We start from the raw sequence: 26,574 nt of genomic DNA, 5'->3' as shown, positions 1-26,574 counted from the left end.
ATACCAGGTGTCAGTATCAGCCTTACTTCAAAGTATCGATATTCGTGGCAGTGGCCGATACTGATGTCAGGTGCCTCTTGTAGCCGTGTTATGATCGGGTACTAGAAATATGGAAAATTGCCATTAATTTAATGTAATCTTATGGAAAATTGCTAAATTGCTAAATTTGGATATACACCTTGAGTATAAGTGGATATAAGTATTTTTTTAAATTTTGTCATCATTGGGTTTTTTCCGGAATTTTATGCATCCAAAGTACAAGTGATATCGGCACTTGGTATGAGTGAATACTCAAGAATTGAGGACTTGTTCTGGTATCTGTCTGAAAAAAGTGGTATGGAACATCCCTGCTCCTTTTACCTATTATATCTTGGCCAAATTTTGAGTAAGTATTATATTTCAAATATTTCAAAGTGGTTACTGCAGTAATGGGGTTTGATCTTCATTCGTCATCTTCATTAAATTAATTTGGGGGTAAATCATATAATGTCATCTTTATGCTTCATACAGCATAGTACATGTACACTGTGAGGAAATTTTCATTATGTTTTGCATATTTAAGGCGTTAATTTAGTGAGCAAAACCATTACCACCAAATGACATTTACTTATCTTAGTGTGTGTGTGTGTGTGTGTGTGTGTGTGTGTGTGTGTGTGTGTGTGTGTCCGTATGTGTCATACGCGTGTGTGCGGAAGTGCAACACGTACTGAAATGAAATGTAATTACAACCAATATTTATGTAGTAAACTCCCAACATTTCTGAGTAACTATGTGTGTGTAGAATGTGTGTAACGTCATAATATGTAAAATCCGATCTTAAAATAAAACCAGCCGATCAGAAATCCCTAATACAGTAGCTACCGTAGCTGCTCGATAAATTTCAGCCCCAGACATCAGGTGAGGCTCAGCAGCGAATTATAATGTAATATCCATCCATTTTCTGTGCCGCTTTGTCCACACAAGGGTCGCGGGCATGCTGGAGCCTATCCCAGCAGTCATTGGGCAGTAGGCGGGGGACACCCTGAACCGGTTGCCAGCCAATCACAGGGCACACAGACGAACAACCATCCATGCTTGCACTCACACCTATGGGCAATTTGGAGTGCTCAATCAACCTACCATGCATGTTTTGGGGATGTGGGAGGAAACCGGAGTGACCGGAGAAAACCCACGCAGGCACGGGGAGAACATGCAAACTCCACACAGGGAGGTGGAATTGAACCCGCACCCACTGAACTGCGTACGTGCTAACCTGTACTCCACCGAGCCGCCATAATAATATAAAATAAAATAAAATAATGTAATATTTAAGAGCTCACTCACACACCCTCAATATGCTCCATCTATTTATCTAATTTGATCAACTGAGAATAAGAGTAAATCTTTGCACTACATTTCTCTAATCCACGTGACACTCCCACTGTCACATGTGCTGTGTTTGAGAGTTTCCATCAAAGCTTACTCCAAGCATGTAGAATTTACAGATGGCTTTTCTGATGTTTCCCCCATCTTCGTCACCCTTCGCTTGCTATTTGTTCCAGACGAATGGCCTTAGCAGATCTGGGATTAAAATGGCGGATTTCCATGGCAAAGTAATGTGCACTTGAATCAAAGCGATGACATTACCTATTTTGCAACGTTATTGCTGTCTACATTTCCTATTTTCAGTTTCTTTTGTATATGGGTTATCCTGCAAACTGACGACTTTTGGATAGATCTGGTATTTGAAGATCCACGCTGAGATTTAAAGCAGACGTGACTAAATGTTGATCATTTAGAGATGAATTGGTATTGATAATGAGTGAGAATGAAACATATGCGGCACACCTGCAGGATGAAGAGTAAATGAAATGATTTGATCGTTCAATGTGTATTGGCACTTTCATATGGCAACCCTCCCCAAGTAGTTAGTTGTTTAATTTCAAGCCACAATGCTTGAATTTCCTCCTGGCAGGAAAAAAGGCAGTGTTTGTGATACGTATGTGGTAGTTAGGCTGATGCCAGCAAGAGAGAATGGGCTCCAAAAGCTCGCTTGCTGAGTGACTGTCCATTGTGCATGCATATGTGCATGCACACAAGGCTGTGTGTGCGCTTGTGTATTCATCCATGGCTTAAATTAAAATACACTGAGCAGTGAGAGGCTGTTTGCAGGCGATTAGTCTGACCACCAGTATTCAATCTTTATTTCCCTTGGTAGCGAAACATATTAGACAACCCTGCAGCCTTTCAGCTACACACACACTTGCACGCGCACGCACACACACACACATTGAAATGCAAAGAAAATGACAGATTGATAGTCCGATAGATATATAGATCGATAGATACATAAACAGTTGAAAAGCTTGCTGGGCACAAGTGTGTTATTTTTGTTCCCAAATGTGCATCCCCTTGGGCATTATCCATAGACCAACTAAAGCAATATTTTATTAAGTAATCTCTAGTGACTTGTTGATGGTCATATACGGTACGACTCCAAAATTTTAATTTGAACCGCTCCCTCCACTTATTTGTGTGTGTTTTGCCTTGTTTTCCAAGGCAGCTGCTTGTGTAAATGCGTGGCATTCCAGTTCACCTGCACTTCTCCGTTTGAAGTCAATAAGCTATGAAGGATGACTCATTTGAAGTACGTGTTGTTGTAATGCATCCCATTTGAATCGAATGGCTTTCAAAGCGTGTGTCCTTTGAAGTAAGTATTTACCCCCCTTGGTGGCCACACTTTTTAAAGGCAGTCTTCTGAAGTCTGAGCATGTGCCAATTGGAAGGTAATGCTTATTAATAGAGAGCAAAGAAGCAATGAATGCATGGCTGAATAATAGTATTTTGGTTGCATGCTTATTAAATTGTGATTTGTGAATGTATTTTGCTTTATTAATCTTAAAGGTAAATTATCATAATTATAATGTAATAATTAGACAGGATGAACTATTTGAATTGGTGTTCGGGAAAATATTTGAAATGAACATTTTTAAGCGTGTATTTGTATCCTTTTTAATCTAATATAACTTGATTCAATATAGTTTCCATGCTTGTAACAAAGTATGTTATCAATTTTATGTAACCAGATTTGACAGTCTCCATTTCCTCCCAACCGATGTGGTATCAGTGAATATGTCTAATCCAGGTACAGTGGTGCCTTGAGATATGAATTTAATTTGTTCCCTAATCACATCTTTCTGAAATGAATGGAAATGCCATTCATCGCTTCTGTGATTATCGATCCTAAGTGTTAGCCTACTAATAGCATTTTCTATAAAATCTAGGCTCCCCATGCCTGCGTGGGTTTCCTACGGATACACAGGTTTCCTTCCACATTCTAAAAACATGCATGGTTGTTGAATTGAGCGCTCTAAATTACTCTTATGACTGTGAATGGTTGTTTGTTTCTGTGTGCCCTGCCATTGGCTGGCAACCAGTTTAGGGTATACCCACATTTGCACTTGATATAGACATTCTTGTGAGTGATATAATTGCAGTACAAATGTTTGACCTATTCAGAATGCTTTGGGTTGGAAAATGTTTTTCACTAGACTGTCAGTACATTTTATAAATTCCCACTTACCAGAGTTATTAAATAATTGGGGAACATTCAGCAACATTTATTCAGTCATGACACCTTTCTGATAAGCCTCTGACTAGTTTTCAAGAAGGAGATAAAATGGAGAAAAGAGTCTTATTCTTCCTTCCAGACTGCACTGCACTTGAGTCCAATGACTGACTCTCTCATGGGGAATCCAAGAACAGATTAATTAAAAGGTAAATACTGCTTTAAGTCTTTGGGATTTTGAAGAATTAATGCAGTTAATTGCTGGTATCTTCAAAATCCTCAAATCTATTTCAGCAGTAGTCTGAAAATAAATTATTACTCTAGAAATAAATCCAATATTTATTTTTACATTTAACAACTCTGCCACATACTGACGACACAAACCAACTTGTTTTAGGATCAGCATTTCATCACACTTCTATTCCTGCACTGTAGGTGACAAAGGTCTTAGTGCTTTAATTCGACTGTTGGAATGTGAAGCAGCATTTAAGGAGGTGAGCGTGAGAGCAAATGAGCAGTATGGGTAGCATTGGGTCTAATTGGCCCGCTGGAAGGGATGGATCTTAAAATTGCTCATAATTACATGGCGAAGAGCTTGGTTGTGTGCAAATTGTACAACAAAGGTTTTGCGCTTCACCAAAGCACTTCAAGCATTCACTATCACCTTAATGCAAATACAATGCAGCTATCACAAACACCAGAGGCAATATCAACGTGAGCCTTTTTTTGTACAAGCAAGGTGAGTTTGTCTGGCCAAAAGTACTACTCTAGTGCATTGGGAGGTTTGGACTGCGTCTAAACACCATCTGCTTCGAGTGATACCAAGGACCAATTGGGCAAGGTATGAAAAAATTCAAAGGCAGAAAAAATGTGAAGATAATATTGATGCCAGTTGAAAATAAAGTCGCAGTCCAGTTGGATCACAGTTATCTGATGTTTATGATGAACTCGCGTCTCCTATGCTGTCCTCACTCAAATGTTAGCTTTTATCGATAAGCACAAACGATTGGAAAGAAAGCAGTCTCCATTGAATCATAGTTTCTCCAAATACAGCACTCTTTCTCTTCTGAAATGTTTAAACTTGAAAACTCCTTGTGTCTATCGTGTGTGAATTTGAATGCGTTTGTTTGTATCTGTGTGTTCTATCTGGTCAACCAACCAGCAGTTGTTATGCGTAATCCCCATTGTTACTGAAATGCCACTCCTGTTGTTATAGAAGATTTATGTGCTGCGCCCAGGGATGGAGTCTTTTTTTTTGTTTTGTGTGTGTGTGTGTGTGTGTGTGTGTGTGTGTTTGTGCATGATTAATAAATTGTACAAGGGAATAGAGTTCCGATACCAGAATATATCCTTGTTTAGGAGTTACTGTCGGACAGAACAAACATTGTTCTGGTAGTCATTGATAAATAACGCTATATAGTATATGGTCAATTTATTCTATATTCCGAGACAATTATAAACAGTCAATAAAGAATATAATTTGAATTTAAGAACTAAACCCTCTGAGCCTAAGAAATAATAAGCATCCATTCAAGTCGAACGTAATACACCATTAATTTGTTTGGATTTTAAATACAATACTTTCCAATAGTAGAAAGATCGGTCAACATGATCTAAGATAATTATTATGATTATGATTATCATAATCATAATAATACCATTCTGTCCTTGAGACTACGTATTTGCGCTGGTAAGTCATTGGCACAATATACTTCGTGAGTAGGACGTTAAGAAGGAGTAAATTACGGGTGCAAATAGAGAGCAAACCACAAAAGTACTATCAGTGGCCGCAGTTCCTTCTTTGTGGATTCGGCCCTCGTTATGTTATTTTGCCTTCATTTACCAGAAAGTACCTCGTGCTTTCAGTCGTGTAGTGTTTGTTCCTGGTTTAGGGCCAAGAACAAGACAGAGGTTGGATCCTTCAGATAGTGGTGGTTATCACAATCACGTCATATCAGGTGAGTCAATAATTTAATCACGTCAACTGAAGATGAAACAAGAGACTATCAAAAAGAATCAAGATCTACAAAATAAAGAAAAAGTAAAGGTGTGCCACTGATGAGAAAGGGCAGGATGAAGAAATCAAATGTGACAGAAGAGCTGCCAGTGGAAACGCGGTAACTGATTTCTACGAACAACTGTCCAGAAAGAACACTTCTTTCAGTAGACTCATCTTTGTGTTAAGACAAGCCAGGACTGCAGAAGAAACTCAACATATGTAACGGGGAAAAAAATAAGGGCCTGGGCCTAACTACACATTAAAAAAAAAAAAACTTTGACATTAGACTCAAACTTATCTGTGGGGGAAAAAAAATATGAAAAAATGTCAGAGCTGTTTATTTAATAATTTATTGTGTTTTAAAATGTTGTCAATCAAAGGTGAAAAGAATGAATATCCTGGACGACTTGACTACTTGGTGGGGTACTTGAGGTTGTAGGTTTTTAGAGACTAATGTTTATACTACGTATCCATTTGTCTGGTGATAAGGCACTCGGGAGATGGATTCCTATGCCAAAAGGGAGGTCAAGGCACCAGCTCATTTCTCTTTGTAGACACTTGCATTTATCAGTCTCGAGTACATGCCTCATACAACCTCAAAGTAGAATGCTGTGAGCATGTGTGTTTCTGAATTGGATGGATGAGTTACCAAAAAGGTTGAAGAACATGAATAGATTAAAGCACAATGATTCATAGTTTTACATTATACATTGTTATATCTAATTCTAATTCAAAAATGGTACCAACTGATACACCCGCTTATCTGACGTAACTATTGTTATGATTAAAAGTGGTTTAGAAGCCTGACTTTCATGGTCAGAAGCCCAGTTGCAGCATTTTGAATAAGCCGAGCTGTTTGATACTCTTTAGAAGGAGTCCAGTCAAAAGCATTCTCTACAAACTTCAAAACGATTGCATTTAGATGAAATGTTCATCACAGAAGTGGGGTCTTTAGGGTTACACTGCAGGTCATGCTCAATTCGGATTTTTAGTGGGATCAGGTTTTTTGTGTAAGCGTTCACAATATTACATGCGACCTCATTTTGTCTGGTGTGTGAACCATAGGTATCTTCAATGTGACCTGCATGCACAGAAGAGACAACATCACTCACAGCATAGTGTTGACAGAAGTAAATGTGGTCTAGTGTGAAGGGGCTCATCATTTTTATCATCTCAGCTCTACAGAGAAGTGGTTTGGGAGAAGGTAGAGCATTTGCGGGAAATGAGGTGGGGAATTTTGAGCCCCAGAGAAGTCTACTAAAGATGACGTCATGTCATTGCGACATTTAATAAAGGAAGCGTCTGTGTGGCTGAATTACTGCTATCACCACACGCGTCTACTTTATGCTTCATGTTTCAAGTAGGATTCAATTAAAGTCAACAAGTAGGATTTAATTAAAGTCCAAAGTGTTGCTCAGAACAACCTTACAGATTCATAAATATTTGTCGATCTCCCAGCACTCTCTTCTCGCCCCCGCTGGGCAACTATTGTACATTTGATGACGTATGAGGTGGGTATATGTGACCTGATCATTCAGATTGAGGTCGCACCACATAAAATTTTGATACATTTCTGAATTATGACCACCTATGAATGTGACAAAAGTCTGGTGAGATAAAAATTGGGATTAAACCGTCTAGACGGTCATAAAAAATATGATACAGGTCACATATGGGCAAAATTTTGGTCTGGGTTGCCTTTGTCTGCACTATGCCTTAACAATTGTATTCTCCTATACTGGAACAAATGAAAAAAGCCTAAAGTAAAAGACGACAATGGATGTATTAAAATCTTTTAAATCGTTTGAGAAGACATCAGGAGATCAGAAAACAGATCAGCAAGAGATTGCATGTGTGTGCATGTGTGGTGTGTATACTTTGTATACCATTTATTTATTTATTTCACATCAGAGTGTGTATGCCACATCAAGGCAGCTGGGCCTGAACCTGTGACAACAGCACAGTTGGTTGAGCACATAAAGCTGCCGAGCTGTCAGTTTGACGTCTGAATTACAGAGCGTGCACATCTGCACAAGTCAACCTGCAGTTAATCTCAACATCTGTACATGAAGCCTCTCCATTGTTGACTGGATAGAAAGACATAATGCTTATGAAGTCCCTGATATTCTGGAAGATTTATTCTAAGACGAGTGAGAATTTAGACTCCATTACACTGTGGGTAATTGTTATATTATTATCTTCATTCAGACTGACAACTCAAAAGAAGCGCTGTCAGAAACAAATATGTGGAGGGAAACAATGGGCAGCCACAGATACTTAGCTAGTGGTTCACAAATACTCCCACCAAGAGTTTTTTTTTAATGGCATTATGGTAATTTTAAAATAGTGTCTGTCAATGAATTACATAAACTGTCAGCAATAACTAAAACTCAATAAATCTGAAGTAGAGCTATCTGTTGTGCACTTTTGAGTATTTGAGGGCTCATCTTGACAAGAGTCTCTTCAAGAATGGTAGTGCTCTTCTGGCCACCGGTTAGGATGTATCTGCTCAAAATTCATCATTTGCAATGACACACAGCCATTCTATTTGATCTGTCAATTTATGTCATCTTGCTGACAATCTGGGGCAGCTGTCTTAGTTCCCAGTATACAGAATGACATTTAATACGAGATTATGGATGGTACTCAATGCTACTCCGTTTTTAAAGTATCCATACCATGATGCTGAATAACTTCAGTCAAACCCCGATCCAACAAAACAACCGGGTTCTTACATTGTGACATCACACTGCCTCTGCAGACTAAACACACGTGCAATTTCTCAGAGCAGCTGTTTCTGCAACTTGAGTTGACATGCAGCTCTTCTGATTTTGGTGGATGAAACAAATTATAAAATGTTTCCACGTACCCCAGCAGTGTGCTCAAGTACTAGTCATTGCTGTTGGGTGCATTGAATGAAGTTTTCCTATGAAGCTATGAGATGGCCTACTTTGTGAGTGGTTGCTAAATTATCATGGTGAAGCGCTCAACTAAGCTAACTTAGAAATATAGAATCGCAGGTACTCACCGTTTTGTAATGTCAAATGTACACATACCTGTACTTGCAATTGAATGTCAGCCTAAAAGACTCATGTGTCACGTACCCGTGCCAAACTCCTTCCAGCCGGTAGCCTTCCAGTCATTCACAGCCACGCCCCTCCTATCAAGACAATCACCTGCACCTATCACTACTAGTTAGCCAGTCCCTATTTATACACCACAGAACAGTCAGTTATTGTCAGTACGTCCCCTCATGCTAACAGTGACTTGCTCTGATCCAAGTTGCCGACCTGCTTTACTGACTACGCCTGCTCGCCGCCTGTCCCGACCAACTGTCCATTACCGACTACGCCCGCTGGCCGCCTTCCCCGATCGATCACGGCCACGTTCTCGTCTCGCCCCTCGAACCACGCCGTGCCTTGATCTCCACCTTCCTCATTCCCCAGAGAGATCTAATAAACACATTGTTTTGCACTTGGTTGTCCTGCTCGCTCCTTGTGACATCATGTAATGCAAACGCACATACTTCACTGACAAGTGCATGTTTATTTCCTTAATTCTTCTTCCTTTATTTGACATTTTAACAGCTGGGCAACTGTCCCTAGAATGATTTCAGTGAGAATACTCATTCTTATGATGTGAGCCCAATAGAGCAGCCTCCTTTGGCCTTCAATTATTGTGGTTCGAATGTTAACTTAAAAAGGGAGAGTAATAGAAAGACTACCCGAAGACAAGATGCAACTGATATGCTAAAACAAGGAGAGATTAAATCTCACCAGAGGATCTGCCAGATAGATATAAACTGTCCTCTGTGAGTCTCTGAACGGAATAGTCACTATCTAAACATTTACCATTCTCAACTGCATCAAATCTGTAAAGAGATGTGCTTGTAAAGACTCATTTCTTCCTTTTGTCAAACAGCTATAAATTGCTGTGAGATTTTCATAAATCCATGAAAACATCACTCGGAGGAGAATTGTTTTCTGTTTGTTTTCTCTGTAGCTACACACTGTAACTTTGAGGAAATTGGTTTGAAAGCAAAACCATGCATCACAAATATCTCTAAAATCGGAAGGGGAGTTTTTGTTTTTTTTTAAATACAGACAACAGCATTCTAAAGTAACAAACGTTATATGACCCTGCCTGAAATGCATTGCAATGTGACCAATCACTATGCATCACAAATTCTAATCTCGCGTACGGTGGCAGATTACATTCACTTGGATCAAAAAAAAAAAAAAATCAGTCATAACTAGTCATAAGAGCCTGTTCTATTCAACTAATTGGGCGGTTTCCGATAGCTATGGGATAGTTTTGTAGTTGAGAGAAAAATTGGCTGTAGCTCAAGCTCACACTGAAAATACCCCAAAGATATTTATAGTCTTATGCATTAAATGTCCATCCCCTTTCTATGCAGACAATAAAGTTGTCTGTTGCTATTCTTCCTTAATTGTAAAACTTATGAGGTAACTGCCCTTTTCGGAGACCCTGATTATTGCAGCATTTTAGCTTTCTTCTTTTCTTGAGTGGAAGCTGAATCGGTGGCGAGGTGCAGAATAAATGTCACAATTTTTGTAATTTTAATTTTACGTCTGTAATTGGGCATTGTCACCCTTGGTCCACCAGAACTCCCAGCGAGGCCTAATCCGGTTTGACAGATTTCCAAACACATTAAAGTAGATCTGCCTCGGGTCGAAAATGAAGATTGCCACAGTTTTTACGCTGCGTCTATTTACAACCATAGCGTTCTTTTTGTTATTAGACAATATCATGTTGAGTTTTGCTCTCGTTATGTGTTCCATTTGGATATGAAAATAATTTTGTTGAGTGTGAAGACATATACAAATCCATACATTACATATGCAAAATTGAGAGAGAATATACTTCCGTAGTATTATAACTTTATAACTTCTACCTTACTTCCTTAAGACATTTTCTTAGAAGCGGTTTTCCCATGAAGTCCTTAAATCCACTTTGACTTTACTTTGAAGGAGAACACATTCACAAAAGTGAATATATTTTGAGTAATCAAAAGCATTCTCATTTTACATGATTTTTTTAAGATCCTTTTGTCTTTTTTTCCCTCCTGTCTTACATTAAGTGCCTTTTATTTGTCTTTTCTTTCTTTAACTGTGAATGCTGACATTGCCAAGTTCTCATTGGAGGCACTGTGAAGAAGTTATGGAGCTCTATGGGAGCTCTAAGAGAGTTCATGAAAGTACAACTACAAAGAGAACTTTTATGAAGATAGAAGCTATAACTTTCATTATGTGTTAAGAGAAGCCGTTGCAACAAAAACATTTTGCTTGCTCAGTTTACCTTTTGATGAATAACCACAATGGTGAAGTACACTTAAACGGCAGGTTGACAATTATTTTATTTTATTAAATGATCGTCTTACTGCACTCACTGATCAAACCCTAATACTTTATGTAATTTAATTTAATACATATTAAGTTGAAAGGAGAACTTTTGCTATAATCACTGTTATGTGAGCACATAGTTTTCAGGTCACAAAAGATTTGGATTTAATTCTTAATGTTGGCTGCATGGTGACGCAATGGTTAGCAATGTCCGCCTCACAGTCAAGAGGGTGCGGGTTCGATTCCACCTCCGGCCCTTCCTGTGTGGAGTGTGCATGTTCTCCTCGTACCTGCGTGCGAGGAAACCGGGCACTCCGGTTTCCTCCCAAAAACATGCTTGGTAGGCCGATTGAGCACTCCAAATTGCGAATTGTGTGAGTGCGAACGGTTGTTCGTCTCTGTGTGCTCTGCGATTGGCTGGCATCCGGTTCAGGGTGTCCCCCGCCTACTGCCCGTTGACTGCTGGGCTAGGCTCCAGCATGCCCGCGACCCCTGTGGGGACAAGTGGTATAGAAATTGGATGGATGGATGTTATTCTTTTCATTTTGGGCTATGTCTTATTTCCTTTGTACCGCAAGTAATCCGCGGGGTAACTGTCTCCATCTTTTTGTAGACACCAGACTGTCAAGAACCAAAGTGGGCAAAGGAGGAAGGACACAGATGTCACATCCGTAATAACCTTCATGCATACTTATCATCTTATGTTTAGCCTACTGACCGTGTGTGTCTGTCATTATCAAACTTAATCCTGTCTACCACTCTTTGTACTTCAAAGAGGGCATTTAGCTTTGAATTTGATTCATCCCAAATTAAGAATGCATGATTAAGAGCAGAAAGTGACATTATAATGACCACAGGAATGCTTTGAAACGTATTATTAAGGAAATGGATGAATTGAGAAATATACCATGATTACTGAGCGTGACCGGGCAGAGGAACATAATAACAATATCGTGATTACCAAGCAGTCCACAAGATTACCGCCCCCTTGAGGACTAGTGGTCTGATTGTGATGGCATGATTATGACTTCAGGGGCTAGTCATGTCCCATCACAGTCATGCAGGAACTGTCTGCGGCGTTTATTATTGCTGCTTCTGACTCTGACTCGCTCTAGAGAGTAATTAAACTAAGGTTTGTCAAATGAGGAGAGCTCATAGAGTAGCCTGTGCTCCACTGTTATCGTTACTTTACACGTTGTGATGTTTATGAACATCTGTCTCTAGAGATGTGTGATGAGATGTTATATTTAGAGAAAGTTCATGGCAAAGTCATTTCTTGCCAAAGTTTAGGCATGGTTTTTCAGATCACCAACACATTTTGGATTACAACACTGGACAGCAAAACCATTATATGTACTTCGAATAAGCAGCACGATATGCTGATTTTCTATTGCACAGTACAAGCTCGGCTCCCCACTCCTATACAGACTGATACAGAACGCGGCTTCAAATATATTATGTTGATATGATTACAGGGCAGCTCGGTGGAGCACTGGTTAGCACATCCACCTCACAGTTCAAAAGCATGCATGGTAGGCTAATTGAGCACTCCAAATTGCCCGTAGGTGTGAGTGCAAGTGCGGATGGTTGTTCGTCTATGTGTGCCCTGCAATTGGCTGGCAACCGGTTCAGGGTGTCCCCTGCCTACTGCCCGATGACTGCTTGGATAGGCTCCAGCACACCCGCGACCCCCGTGGGGACAAGTGGTACAGAAGATGTATGGATGGATTGTGTTTATACATTCAACAAGGGACTTTTTTCCCACACAATTGCCACTGGGAGTTGCCTCAAATCCATTTCTACACATCTATTAAACATACATACTACATGCCAGGAAAATGTGTGATAGATTTTGTTTGGCAGGTATTCAGTGACCTTGTCATGACTGTAAATGCTCAGTTGTTTGCCTCTTCAGTCGAATTTGGAGGATATTGCTTTTCCTTCTGCTCCGTCTCAGGTCTGAGAGCAGGGAGTTGAGTCCAGAGATTGTCAAGGTAGCTACCGAGGCAACAACTGGGTATGCGCATGGATGACGTTTGGTCAACACAGATAAAGCCCTGTTTGTGCTGTAGAAAGAAGAAAAGTGCGTCACGTCTCCATACTTCTTGTTATAATATGCTGTGTGTGCAACTGTTTCTTTGTAAAAGGCTCCAACTTCAAGCTGCCTATTCCCCAGCCAACTTAGACAAATGGAAATTTAAACCGCCAAGCTAACAAGGCAGTTGACAGGGTTATATGAGGTCTATTTTCATTCTGGCATTTCCTAATGTTAAACACCAGTGTAATCAACAAGCTGCCTGGCTTCCTGTCTGTGTTGCTCGCGAAACCCTTGCTCTTTCTGTCTCTGCTAGAATTCATTTAACACATCCATATTGGATTTCCTAATGTGTGGCCCAACAAGTGGCTTGTACAACTTGCATCTGGGCTGCCTTTCTTACAGACAAGCCCAATTTGTGTTTGTGTCCAAGGCACCTGCCTGCTGGAAGGCAGAAAAGTGTGTGCCTATGTCTTGTGTTTTCAATTCGGAATGTGTCCTTGCCACTGTGTTACATAGAAAGGTTCAATTTGGGTCACAGGGATGAAATTCATTTCAGAGGAAATGGCCTTCAGAAGCAATACAAAAATGTATATGGAAATTTCAGCTGGAATTATTCAGAAGACTGTAAGAAAGCACAGAGATGGAGTCAGCAAATCAGACCTAGGGCGGTGCAATAGACCAATTTGGTGTTGACGTCACACACATATCTGTGATTGTGCACTTATCGCGGTGTGACCAAACTTACAAAAGAACTGGAAGAATTGTCCTTCCCTGATTTTTACTTTAATCTGGTACTGTGTTAAGGGGTCGAACTTGAGGAAGCTTCTCAAAGACTGGGCATGACGTTACCTTTGCACCAGCTATCCAGAATAAAATAAAAGTTAAGTTATACAGGGTCCGGCAAAATGATCTGACACATCTGTAGTTTAATAAAATGCAAATAAATTAAAGGAACTTTTTTTTTCCTCGAAAAGTGCATAGGCCCTATAATGTCATTTTGTTTTGCTTCGTTTCGTTCCATTTCATTTTTGTTTCGTTTTCGAATTATGTTATTTTGGTCTTACCACTGCCACATTTTCTGGAGTTCTGGCAGTGATTTTCGTTTCAATGCTGATCCACTGTCTCTGAAGTTAGTAACCCATAATAAGATCGTGTTTCGAGCAGGTACAGGATCATGTCTAACAAGTCTGAAGCGCAAACGGAACGCTCGTTGTGTTGCAGTTCCAGATTCGATCTTGATAAACGTTTCCACAATGGAAGCGCGATGCTCACCGGTCCAATTCATGTTAGCAACTGAAGCTAAACAAAATAACATTATTCGAAAACAAAACAAAAATGAGATGAATTGAAAAGAAACGAAAAAGAAACCAAAATGCCATTATATAAACATTTTTGTTGTCTTTAATTTATTTGCATTTTATTAAACCTACAAATGTGTCAGATCATTTTGCCTGACCCTGTATATACTTCTTGCTGGTTCATTTTTGTTGGTTCTATATCCCATCAAAACTAGGAAGAGTGGGCCTCATTTACTTTTTGTAAAAAATTTTCTTTGGTGCTATGAAATGTAAAACAAGTGCGTATATGTGTTTTTGAAAAGCAGTGACCTTTGACCTTATATTGATATGCGGTTAGCTCAGTCAGTTACTAATGTGTTCAAGCTTGTTTTCCTTCACAGCAGAAATTCCAATAATAGTTTCAAAGGCTGAGCTGGAGACTCTCCCTTGTTACTTGTACTAAAATTAACTTTCTAACTTTCTCTGAAATACTCAACACTTTGACACACATTCAAGCAGAGATGAGCATCAGATATAAAAAGGCATTAAATTAAAATTATGATTACTTCCACATTCACACGTTTTCTTTTGTTTTTTTTTACTTTTCTGCCAAATGTATGAGGTCTTTCTGTTGATTGAATGAAGCTGTAATCTATCATTTCAATTTTGTGTGAATGCCTGACGGGATGCACCCAGGGGATTTTTATTGTCCCAGGGTTAATTGTGCAAAAGGCAGACAACAAAAGATGCCGGGATACCATCTATCATGAGCGACACTTTTCCTGCAGCTACCGTAGGGATTTGAATTCATACCTTACATTAATGTACTGCCTTGATTGGAAGATAATTGTCAAATTACTTCACCATTGCAAATTTGTGGCACATTTTAACAATATACACATTTGACAAACTTATCAGATTTGAAAGAAGTATGGGTTGGATATGAAAAAAATGCTTGGACCCCATGGAGGCTTTTTGTGTGTTTTGGGGTGTTCTAGGTATCGAGGAGGGCTGTTTGGCGGACCTCAGGATCATTTACAATATTTAGGCCTCTCACCAGCTGGCCTGCTGTTACCTTTTTTTCCTTGTTGTCTTTTTTGCTTTGCTTTAGTGACTTTTAACTTCCATACTTATTGGGTTTCTTTGTGGCGCCGTTTTGACAGTGGCATCTTTTCTAGAAGCCTATTGAGTTGCCCTCATGTCATCAGTATGTCTTGTATACCCACTCTGTGGTATGAATGCTGCTGGAAACCCGAATGCTGCTGGAAACCGGGGATCAATAAAGTATCTATCTATCTATCTATCTATCTATCTATCTATCTATCTATCTATCTATCTATCTATCTATCTATCTATCTATCTATCTATCTATCTATCTATCTATCTATCTATCTATCTATCTATCTATCTATCTATCTATCCATCTATCTACCTACCTACCTATCTACCTATCTATCTTTTGGCATTGAATATTTTGAATATTGAAAAAGACTGAACAAGAACATAAAATGTGATCTCAAATTAGAATAGGTTTCAAAAAGTACAAGCGTAATAGCTTGATGTCAAAATGTGTGTGTCCATGGAGCGTATGTGACCACACGCCTTTGTCAAATGTAACTCATTCACACTGCATTTCCGTCTTGATTTCCATTATTTCCCGCTCTCGGTCATCATCTTATCTCGAGATGTTATCCCATGGGGAGTCAAATCTCCAGTAGTGCTAATCTACCCCAAGGGAGTTACGATACCTCGTTACCATAGCGCACATACAGCAGCCCCATGTAGCATTCTCTCTGTATGATATCCTTTTCCAGAGAAGAAACAGACAAATAGAATACAGAGACAAGAGAATAGGACAAGTGGGAAGGCAACATTGTTTAGCGAAATGAAAAGAGAAGAGAAGGTGCTTCAAGCATGTGTTTATCACATACACATTTGGACCCCAGAGGGATTTGAAGACCGGGCTTTGCTTTTCTTCTATTTTTATTCGGTGTCTTGTTGTCTTTGTTCATTTACCAAAATGATTCAACTGTAGTAATTAAATACATAAACATTCATTCATTCATTCATCTTCTGTATCACAAATCCTGCACCACCGTGTCTACATACACAAGAATATATAAAACATATTTAGACTCTCCCTCCCTTTCTATACTACATCCTCATGAGGGTTACCAGTAATGGAAGCATGTCCCAGCTGGCTTTTTGTCTGAGAGATGAAGTAAAACCTGGATAAACTGGTCACCAGTCAATTGCACTATCGTCGCATTGGCATGTCAGATTAGTAGCTTTACAATACCGTCAAAATACATTGCATTAAACAAACCACCTTTCAACGTCATTCCAGCATTCAATATAGTGAATTTTCTTTTCAATATGTTTTCCAATGTAATTACAGTATATTTATTTTCATGCAGGCATGATTGCCCATCTATACATTCATTTTCTATACTGCTGACTTTGGAAAAGAACCGGGATAAAGCTTGGAGAGAGATTGCCAATCACTCGCAGAGCACTTATAGGAAACAACCATTTTCATTCACGGTTAAAGACAAGTTAGAATCTTCATTTAACCTAACATTGACATTTCTCAGATGTGAGATTAAATTGGAAGATCCAGAGAATAAAATATGCAAGCATGGAATGAGCCTACAACCTCCACACATATTTAACTGACTCTGTTAACTGCTCAAGCGAGAATGTGAAGGAGTGCCGAATTAAATGTCTGGTCAAGGACCCAAAATCAAAACAAAGCATTCATTAAATTCACAGAGAAGGAAGAAGTTTGGTGTCGAAAGGGTCAAAAGGTGAAAAGCAAGAATCAAATGGGAGGATTATCATGACATTGCAGTCTTCCAAAGGTTTTACTGAGACTGGTTTCGACAAGCCCTGGGTCAAACAAGCCTTTTCTCCCCCCACTGTTTAAACCGATCATGGATTCTCATAAGCACAGTTTGGGGAGTAAAAAGTGGGAAAGAGGCATGTCAGGGAAAGCAGAGATAAGCAGGCATAGGCACACAGTGAAGAGAAAGAGCAGCAGAGCTACAAGAAGATGAGACGAAGGGGAGGTGGGAGCAGGCAAGGGTAAAAGCAGGAAAATAGAAAGGGCATCCCCAATTAATGGCAAAGGCAGTACGCTCCGAATAGACTCAAGTATTGTTTCCATCTCCACTCTGTCATTTTCTGTCTCTTTTCACAGTGCCTGTCATTCTGTCTTTGAGTCACATTCCTTTTAATGTCATCTCCCTTCATTTAATTTCTGCAGAATCGTCGAAGCAAGAGTCCTCTCCCTCCACCAACTACAAAGGCTGTTAGGAACAATCTCCTCACTCCTTGCTACTTTGGTGCTTTCACTGGCTTTCTGTCTGGATTTTAATGGGGTCAATCAGTAACTCAAAGTAATATCCCAGCAAGAAGTAATTAAGTTGTCAAAATAGGGTTCTTTAAACCTCTGCCCACATCTGATGGTGCAATTCAGTCTCTGCCTCCTGCTGGCTCATTAGCATATTTTTTATTATCCATCATTAACTCAGAGTTGACACTATGCTCACTTGGCAGACAGTTGTGTATGAGAGAGTGTGTGAGTCTGCAGTATGTCTGCATAGAAACGTGTTTTCGTTTTGATTTGTGTATACATGTGTTCAGATGTTAATTATTACTACTTACTAAATTCTAAAGTCAAACCCAATCCATTCTGTTAAATTGGATCTTTAAATTTAATGTTTTCTGTTCTCAAACTGCCGTCATTATATCCCATTTATTCATTCTAATGGCAACGTTTTAATATAAAACGATATAAAGGCATTTGTATTGTTTAAAGTAAAATATTTACCGAGACATGATGCGGAAAATAACTGTGTAATATTTAATTCTTTTTTTTTTTTTTACTTTTATTAACAGAATTATGTACCGTAATTTTCGGACTATAAGTCGCGGTTTTTTTCATAGTTTGGGTGGGGGGGCGACTTATACTCAGGAGCGACTTATATGTGTTTTTTTTTTTTCAAAAAATTTCAAAAAAAAAATTTCAAAAAAAAAAAATGAAACCGCGATAAACGAACCGCAATGTAGCAAGGGATTACTGTAATTTGAATTTCAAGTGACGACAGCAGCACGAAACCATCTGCGTCACTCCAATTCATTAAATCCATCAATCGTCCTTTGTCAACAATGCGTGCGCGCCGCTGACGGCTTTTGCACTTAAAAATATTCCACAGGCCCATATAACGATATATAAATTATATATCAAATAACTATTATATAAGCAATAATGTTATCAAACCATCTGTGCACTCTAAATCATTAAATCCATCGATCAAATTCCTCGTCCTTTGTCAACATCGCCGCGCGTGCGCCCTGACGCCAGCCTCGTCGTTATTCCACAGATTTACTATATAACTATATTGTAGCGTTAACAAAGTTCAAGGAAAGACGTGGGTTTGGTAAACGGCTCTTTATTTAACAAAACAAACTTACAGGCGTGTGGCGGCGTGGACGTCCAGCCACGAAAGGGGACGAGAGCTCCATACGATAGGACCGGGCGTGCGTAGAAGCCATGACCGAGATCCATGCACCGTCCTCGGACAGCCACCCGGCTGAGCGCCGGCCCTCGACTTCCATCCACGGAGCTGAAAGGCAGCTCGGTAGAGTAGGACCGGGCGTGCGTAAAAGCATTGTCCGAGCACCATCCACCGTCCCTGGACAGCCACCCGGCCGAGCGCCGGCGCCCGACTTCAATCCACGAAAGTGAAAGAAAGCTGGACGAGTGACGCGCGACGTCGCGCTGCTGACGTCAGCAGCGCGACGCGACGTCGCGGTCGCGCGTCAGCAGCGCGACGGTTGTTTACATAAAGGACAAAGATCAACTCGTCCAGCTTTCTTTCACTTTCGTGGATTGAAGTCGGGCGCCGGCGCTCGGCCGGGTGGCTGTCCAGGGACGGTGGATGGTGCTCGGACAATGCTTTTACGCACGCCCGGTCCTACTCTACCGAGCTGCCTTTCAGCTCCGTGGATGGAAGTCGAGGGCCGGCGCTCAGCCGGGTGGCTGTCCGAGGACGGTGCATGGATCTCGGTCATGGCTTCTACGCACGCCCGGTCCTATCGTATGGAGCTCTCGTCCCCTTTCGTGGCTGGACGTCCACGCCGCCACACGCCTGTAAGTTTGTTTTGTTAAATAAAGAGCCGTTTACCAAACCCACGCCTTTCCTTGAACTTTGTTAACGCTACAATATATATTATCTATATATAGTAGATCTGTGGAATAACGACGAGGCTGACGTCAGGGCGCACGCGCGGCGATGTTGACAAAGGACGAGGAATTTGATCGATGGATTTAATGATTTAGAGTGCACAGATGGTTTGATAACATTATTGCTTATATAATAGTTATTTGATATATAATTTATATATCGTTATATGGGCCTGTGGAATATTTTTAAGTGCAAGAGCCGTCAGCGGCGCGCACGCATTGTTGACAAAGGACGATTGATGGATTTAATGAATTGGAGTGACGCAGATGGTTTTATTAACGTGTTATTTATGTAATAGTTTTTTGAATAACTCTGAATTTTACGTCAGGGCCGTTCTCAGCTCTTAGTTTGTGTTTATGTCACGTTAGCATAGCTATCGTTTAGCCTGTTGTTGCTCGTTCATGACTGTTCTTGGTGTTGGATTTTGTCGAATAAATTGCCCCCCAAAATGCGACTTATACTCCGGAGCGACTTATATATGTTTTTTTTCACTTTTTTGGGCCTTTTATGGCTGGTGCGACTTATACTCCGGTGCGACTTATAGTCCGAAAATTACGGTACTTCAAAGTTTCTCGCACATGCAGCATTACCATAAGCACAAATTAGTAGGGGTGTAAATCGCGGGTTTTGTCACGATACGATATCATATCGATACAAAGAATCACGATACGATATTTGCCGATATCTTAAAGCCTGCTGTGATTCATTCACGATACATCACGATATAGTGCTCCACGATCGATATTTTTATTTTTTTAATTTTTTTTTTAAATAAAAAATATAGAACAATATCCTGATTTATAACAATTCATACGCAAAATCAACAAGGTACTGCAAACTCTTTATTTAGGAAATTACAAGAGTATTGTAGTATACAAAGTGCTTATTTTAACACTGAACTTGATCAAATTCCTATATTTTTTCTCATATAAGTAAAGAAAAATGAATATTCTTTCTTTTTTTGTAATACCATTAACTTTAAAGTGCATTACTGAACTATTTATTTACAATAATTTTAATTGTCCGTTGAGCCATCTTTTCTTTGGAATCCAAAGTGCTTCCAAACGAATGACTTGAAGCCCAAAGGGGAGCGAATTTCCTCGTCTTCTTGGACACTAGCCATAGCACCAGCCCAGAAGCCGCGTAGTTGTCGGCTCCCCTTTCACGTGCCTGCTCTGCTCACAACACAACACGCCGCGTACTGCTCCCGGAAAGAGGAAGCAAGCAACAATGAACTGGATTTCAAAATAAAGTCGCGTCTAATGTCCGAGGTCAAACACGGCGATATAAATCGATGTTTACGTTTAGCATCGATGCCAATAAATCATAGAGCATTATATCGATTAATCGATGTGTATCGATGAATCGTTACACCCCTACAAATTAGGTCCTGAAGGGTATTGGGATCTACCACTTGACCTTGTACTGTTTTTTAACACTAACATTTTTTTAATAAAATGACTGACTGCAGGGTCCTCAGGCAATATGAGAGTAGGGGGAGGGTGAACAAATTAAGAGAAAATATAGAGTCGAGGAGAAAAGATGAGCAGCATTAAACAGTAATCTGGTTAGCTACAGATGGAAATAATCTTTCATTATTACATATTCCCAGTCTAATCTACAAACTATCAAAGCAAGTGTGGGGGAATTTTCTACTCCACTGGTTCCGTTTTGCACATTTATGAGCACTGAAGTGTCATTATTGCAGCCATCATATATCAGACAGTTTGACAGTTTGTCAGGCGATGAAGGCGGGAAAAAAAAACCCACATTGGAATTATAATTACAAATACTACAAACCCTCCAATTTCCAAGTGATTAGTTGGGATAAACAAACTGCAGTGGGATGTGTTCTAAGAAATAAATCATTTAAAATTGATGCATGCTTGTCACAAAGGACTTCCAAAAAACACATAGAGTGGCTTTTATTAGTTATCTTTAAATCATATTGACAAAAAAATCAGTACAGCCTATTTTAAACAATGTTTATTTTTCCATGTCAAGTTAGCAAAATTTCTCTCTGTATTTGAGTGTAAGTGTATATGACTGGCAGTAGAGAAAAGATGTTACATGTTCTCGTCATTATTTAAATACCCATGTGTTGAACGCAAAAAGAAAAGCCCACAAGCAAATAAATCCAAACGTATTTTGTTAGGCTTCAATGATTCCAACCTTGGACACTCTGTGTCAGGTATAATGATGATTTTAAGTCAGACCAATGGAAGTCTACACCCCAGTGTACTCCCATGCTCTTTGCAGCGCTTCCATGTGCTCCAGAAATGGGCTGTATGACTGTATGAATAACTCCCACTCTATTAGTTCTTCAGGAATAATTAATTGTGGTAGCTATCGCACAATATAATGGAATGGAATGTATCATATATAAGTATCATATATAAGGACATACTTTTATCCAGTTTATCAGTGGGAATTTGCATCCATTTATCCATTGTTAGTTCAGAAGTCACTGATGTTGGACAAGAGGGACAGTTTTTGTTCGAGTTCATCCCAAAGGTTTTTGATGGGGTTGAGGTTAGTGCTTAAACGTTTTACTACACCATAAATCCAAGCCTTTACAGAGATTGCTTTGAACACTCAGCCATTCTCTCAGAGGAACAGAAAAGGTCCTCAAATTTGGATGCATAAATTAAACAAAAACGTCTTGGTAGTATAAATATTGTATATTCAGGGGATTTGAAGCGGTCTAATACAATCTGTAATTGAGTCATTTTGTCTCTCTGGCCAGCAGAGTAGTCCACAATTCCAACAACGGGATAGCCAGAAGAGAAAATGGATGGAAGTGGGTGTGTCTCAATACTTTTGCTCCTGAAGAAAGATATGTATAATGCAATATACATCACCATTGGAGAGGGCGCACAAGAACTATATCTGTACTCACTTGTATGTACCATATTGGCCCGAATATATGACGGTGTTTTTTGCATTGAAACAAGACTGAAAAAGTGGGGGGCGTCTTACATTCGAGGTCTAGACATTATACCCATTCACAACGCTAGATGGCGCCAGATATCTTTAAAGTGAATGCTGATCTTAACTCCCCAGGCCAAAGCCAACCCCTGTCACGAAGAATAAAAATAAAAATAGCGGTAGCACAAAGAAGAAAAATAAAAAATAGTGGTAAGAAAGAAAAAATAAGAAGATAAGAGAAGAGATAACAGAAAATGGAAAAACCAGAAGCCATTCATTTACAAATGTGATTGCACTTTAGTTTACATGTTTAAATGTTCAGATATTAAGATGTGATAGACAGTTTTTGCATGATTTGAATGAGGCAAAATAACATGCTTTTTCTCTCGAATGTATTGTTATAATTATTTGTTTCAGATGTACAGTAATTATTTTCTGTACAAAAATTAAATTTGGTGTTCAAAAAGGCTTTTTTCAAACTTGAGTCTTGAAAAAGAGGGGGTCCTCTTATAATCAGGGTCATCTTATATTCGGGGCAATACGGTATGTAGCTTGCCGACATTTTTCTGTTCCTCACAGAGACCAAGGTGATCGAAGAGAATATCGCAACGGGGAGTTATGAACAGAGAAAAATGAATTGTTAGGATATAACAGCATCTCATTGATGTGATTACTTATTTCAGGGCCCATTTTCTGTATAGAAATTGAAGAGAGCTTTTGTTCAGGTAGGCCAATTCTTCAAGCTCAGCCTTACTTCCGACACCTGCTAAGAAGAATAGAGACCAAGTCAGCCCACATCATCTTGTTGACCCACTTACAGACTTTCCATACCTTGATTTGCCTCAGCTGATTCCCTTCCAAGCAGTCAGCTGGCAAAGCTCGTACAGAAAGGGAACAGTTATTTAAGCTGCTTTAGTCTGCCCGAGACTTCCTCCTGCTTCGCCTGGATGTCACTTTGCAGCTAGCCATCACCCTCGCTCCTCGTTTGCATGCTGCGTCTGACTGCATCAGTGTCACTTGTATTGTCGCTGGTGCTGACTGCTGTGTAACCTACGGGGTCTTTGCCTGTTTGTCTGCGTGCCAGTGGCTTCCTTTGCATGTACATGGAAGGGCATACATAGAAGTCCCAGAACAGCGTTTTACAGTTATTTACCACACGGTAAGCTTTGTATACTCATTAACATATTTACTTTTAATTAAGTTTTAATCGTGATGTTGGAGTCATGTTCTGTCTTGGGGAATATACGTATATTAGAAAACTGTTCTCACACCTTTTTTCTGGGTGGCCAATATAACCACAGTGATTCAAAAGAGAATGTAGCCAAAACGTAAATATAAGTGATAAACACAGCCGTAGAAATTTATTATTTTGAATACCGTATTTTCCGCACTATAAGGCGCACCTAGAAACCTCAAATTTTCTCAAAAGCCGACAGTGCACCTTATAATCAGGTACGCCTTATATATGGACCAATATTGAGCCACTACAGCAGGCGTGTCTAAAGTCCGGCCCGCGGGCCAAATGTATATATCTTATATATGGACAAAGTTTTAAAATGGGCCATTCATTGAAGGTGCGCCTTATAATCCGGTGCGCCTTATATATGGACAAAGTTTTAAAATGGGCCATTCATTGAAGGTGCGCATTATAATCCGGTGCACTTTATAGTGCGGAAAATATGGTAAATGTATCATTTTCCAAGGTACTTGAAAATGTGGTAATGATTTATTTGACATGTGGCCACAAAGGAGGTTTCTCTGTGTTAGTTTGCTCCTAACTGTCATTGTAATGCATTTGCTTGCCTGCATCCTTGCAGTGTGAGTGTGTGTCCTGACAGAAGGAACAACAGACGCTCCTCATTCACTCAATGGTTTTACAGCACTGAGGGACCTATCCATATTTTATATCGAGTCTTTCATAATTAACAGACCCAATCTCGGTGCTGTACTAGTAAAGCTAGGACATCTCTTTCATTTTTGCACTCGTACTTGCCTGATCAGTCAACTGTCATTGCCGGTCTCATTCATACTTGTTATGACATGCTGAATCAAGCTTTTATTTTTATTTTAATGCTTTGGGAATTAGTGGTTTCTTAGATTTGGGCTTGATAAATATTCGATGAAGAAGAACAAATTACTCAATTTACACTCAACATGGACAATTTAGATTCTACAGCCAACATACTATTTTGCATGGTTTGGAATGTCAGAGTATGCCAGAATACGTGGAGAAAGACCAAGTGAGCACAGGTAAAACATGCATACTCCAATAAAAAAGGCCCCAGGCAGAAGCCAACCTAAAACCTGTCCATCAAACCATCGATTTTGTATTCTGCTTATCCTTAATAGGCACCGGTTGGGGACCATCAACTTTTTCATGACTCATTTCCCTTGTTATTTTGTACTATTATAACTGTTATGACACTGTGGCAATTCTTTGATTTATATGACATGTAGCAGGAATGGGCAACTTAAATGATGGAGGGCACCGCAACTACTGATGGGCCACGCACTTAATAACAAGATATGACAAAAACGATGATTTAAATACGAACAAAATATAAGCACAGACAATTTTTTTTGTGTGCAAAAAGACTCTCTTGCATAAATACCATTCAAGGATGTCACCAAATTGCTGAACAGTAAATCTACATTAAGTGCAAGAACTCCCTTTTTAAGAGTTCATTAAGTGGAAGAAATCTTTTTTTCACAAATGTCAACTCACTTCATATTTTAATATTATTCAGGTACTGTTTGATCCTGCATGTTTTTCCAAATCCTAAAATTATTAGGCCAAATCATGTAGTTGAGGGAAGTTTAAAACTCGATGCAAGAGCAATTAAAGCAATGTGTGCAGTGGACCCCCAGTCCATATATGATTGATGCCCATTCAAATGCATTAGGATTTCTTTTTTTTTTTTTTTTTTGTAAAGCCAAAAAAGTCTTTAAAACCTCTGATAAATCTCGACTGTTTTTTTTTTTTCTTCATGAACAACTGTGGTTGCTAAACTTAAAAAAATGATTTCAGAAGGAATTTTGGTTTTTCTGACCATTGTCATATGATGACGTTAGGCCTTGGCATGATGGCTCCATCTAAATTCCACCAGATATTCCATGTGGGAATCATGAGGAATTGTCGGTTGCTTGTAGGAATGCTTCGTTGCCCTCCAGCAAGTCGAATGGTAAGAGTTTGCCGTGATGTGATGTATCAAGGGAGATGTCAAAGTCATAACACACGATCTTAATGCATTATAGAGTCGTCAACATTAATCAGTGTACTAATTATCTGGTTAAATTATAATTTAAGTAGTACATCTATTGAAGTTTTCCAAGCATATCAGATTGGAAATTGTGTTGCTTTCCCTTCCTCCCTCCTCATTTGCCTCAATCAAGTGATATGCAGCCATTATCTTCCAACAATTTTTTTAATTTCTGCCCCCACACCTTTAATCTCATCATTATGCCCTACCAATATAGCAAATATCCTATTATGACAAACGATTCTCAAGCTTCCGCCCTCACCTCGTTCTTTGTTCATATCCTTTCCAGCCCACTCTGCCCCCTGGGATTTTGGTTAGTAATTACGGTGGATACGGGACACACTTTCACAACCCTTTTGCCAATGATGCCTGTACAGAGATGTCAGCATTAGACTGCACACTAATATAAGTGTGAGACTAAGCAGTAGCTTACTCTGTAACAGGAAAAAAAAAACCACTGAAAACTCAAAAAGGTGCATGCAATTTTCCCGTCATTAGAAAATTCATAATAAATTGTAAAAAATGCTAGCGGACCAAGACATTGAGTGCTCAATTTGGTATTAGGCAAGCTCACAAACTCTCTGATGGAAGCACATTTTATTCAATTTAACAAGTTCCCAAATTACTGCATATAATTAGATGCTAAGAGGGGATTATCTGATTATTTTTAGTTGAGTACATTGTGTGGTGGAAGCTAAAATGCTATGAATGAGAATGAGTCCAGAATTTACACATTATCATTATTATTATCATCGTAGTTTGTGGATATATAAGCTGAATGCACTAGACTATAAAATGCAGGTGTTTTAAATGAAATGTCCTGTATTACCAAAAAAAATATTTTTACATTCTCATCAAAATCATAAAAAATTCATAGATAAGACGCAGAGTTCAAATCGTGTGCAAAAGGTCG

Source organism: Syngnathus acus, chromosome 13, assembly GCF_901709675.1.
Source record: "Syngnathus acus chromosome 13, fSynAcu1.2, whole genome shotgun sequence".
NCBI lineage: Eukaryota > Metazoa > Chordata > Actinopteri > Syngnathiformes > Syngnathidae > Syngnathus > Syngnathus acus.
Note: the sequence above shows the minus strand (reverse complement) of the source record.